The following is a 2481-nucleotide window of genomic DNA, read 5'->3' as shown; positions in this document are numbered from 1 at the left end:
CTAATGGTAATACCTTTGGTTAGCTTGCTTGTTAGCTGAACCGTGAAGTCATGGTTAGGTAAGGTATACTACCCTCCCTTTAAAGTAGTTTAGTCCTACAAAGAGATAGATTGGTTACATGTTGGGCTAGTCTACTATTAGGAGGGTAGCTTATCTAACCTAACAATGACTTCACGGTTCAGCTAACAAGCAAGCTAACCAAAGATAAATTACCATTAGCTACATAGATCTACATACTGACTGAAATCTGCTGTAAAATTGATATAAGGACTTTTCCTCTTGAATAGGAAGTCTGAAAATATTTCTTTTCAAAAAAATATATAATATACATAAGCAATTTAAAGCATACGAGCCCAAACAAAAAAAAACGATATTCGGATTAAAACTTTTAATAAAAATATGTTCTATTAGTTTTGAAACAAAAATTAACACCAACAACCTCAAACTGCTTTACGAGCTTTAAAAACATGCGGCCTTGCTCTTTATTGACTTTCTTTAAGTCTGGCACCAAACTGTTAACAGGTGCTGACCGGGGCAATGCAGACAGGCTGAACATAGCTGAATGGTTTCTTTTGCGTCTGCATCACTTTTGCAAACAAGAGGCTATAAAGGGCTCCAGAAAAATACTTATGTAAACCCATTTAAAATGGAAAACCAACGGTCTAATCTATAAAAAGAAAACGAAACGAGAAACACTGAGAGGCGGATTGGGAGGGGGGCAGGGGCCCGGGCTCCCCTTTTTTGGAAACTATTTGGTGGCTTATATAGGGAATCATCGAAGCGTGACTAAAGTGGGCCCCTCTTAGGCAGTAAATGGGCCCCCACTTATGAAAAATTCTAGATCCGCAACTGACACTTATGAATAACACCAACAAACGACAAATACTGAACATCAGGTTCCTGACTTAAGACAGTTTGTGGCGGGTTAAAACGGTTTAATAGGTATCGAGCTTCATCCTTACCCCATAATAGACTGTTCATAATAACATAGAAATACACACTATAAAATATCAATTAAAATGGCTTAACTTAATCGACATATATAATAAACACAAGTGATACACTTACTGACGAATAAATTTGATCTATGACACACTGTAAATACTAACCAATAAAATAAGATTTGAATAAATAAAGGCAACAGTATTATACAGCTGTTTAAAAATGTTTTCATTACAGAAGGTAAACCATAAACTCTGCCAAATAGAAAATTGTGCATATGTAAAAAAAATAATTTTGTTGTAAGTTGGAGAACAGAAATATTTTTACAAAATAAATAATTTTGTTGTTCATATTGTACGAGAAACAGAAGTGGAAAATTATAATCATACTATAATAAGCTGGTATACTGCTCCTGGTATGTATATTAAAAACAGAGAAACATTAGATAATAAAAACATTACAATTGTACCAACAGGTCAAATTAACATAAAAGTACGAATGGGAATTGAGAGTAATACCAGTAACTGAAAGCTAATTAAAAAAAAAAATAATAAATCATGCATCAGAGACTAAAATCAACTTAAACACATCCTAGGGATTTAGTATCTTAACCTCATGGACAAAAAAAGTATCGACCGGTTGTATGATAGTTAACCTCTATATAGAAAAAATAGGGATGGAAAATATGTCTCTTTTTTCGTAAATTTTAGTATGAGTACAACTACTGCTGTTTATGTTAGAATTAATTAAAGTAAGTTCCTTTGGGTTAATTTTGGAAGTAAATTTAGAGAACTCTGGATTATTCAACAAAAAAATATCATCAATATAACGGTAGGTATTGTTGAATGTATCAACCAAATGTAATAATGACGGGTCCTTACTGAGTTTGGCCATAAACTGAGATTCATAGCAATATAGGAATACATCTGCTATTTAGGGGGTACAGTTAGTTTCCATAGGAATACCTACTACCTGTCGATACCCGTTTTTACCGAAATGTACATATATGTTGTCCAGTAGAAAATCTAAAGCTTCAATCGTATCTCCACATTTCCGGTAAGTGTATCTAGCCTACTTTCCTCTTTCGTTACAGAAAAAGGCTTTAAAAGAGTTAAAGCAAATAAATTTGCAATGAGACTTTTCAAGAGACCATTTAAATAAATATGAAAACTTTTACTTGATGAGTTTGTGTGGAAGTTTAGTGAAGAGAGCTGAAAAATCCAAAATGTCACCAAAAGCATGTATTTTATCTAAAACTTCAAAAAAAAAATTAACAATCCACAAATAATTAATACTTTTATTTATTACAAAAGTTAATAACAAGTTCTTTGATAGTAGTAATGGATGTAGTTAGAAGCACTGATGGATTCATTAGTAGTAGAACACTTACTAGATGCAGAAATGAAACATAATTTAAATGGTAGTTTGTGTAGTTTATGTGACCAGTACATAATAGGGACTTTCAAATGTTTGGAAGGGGCTTTAAGCCAAACATTTTAAAGTTATAGCTTGGTAGTGCCAGTGATATGTTTGTTTACG

This window comes from Mytilus edulis, chromosome 3, assembly GCF_963676685.1.
Source record: "Mytilus edulis chromosome 3, xbMytEdul2.2, whole genome shotgun sequence".
Lineage (NCBI taxonomy): Eukaryota > Metazoa > Mollusca > Bivalvia > Mytilida > Mytilidae > Mytilus > Mytilus edulis.
The sequence above is the reverse complement of the archived record's forward strand: the minus strand, read 5'-3'. Positions refer to the sequence as shown.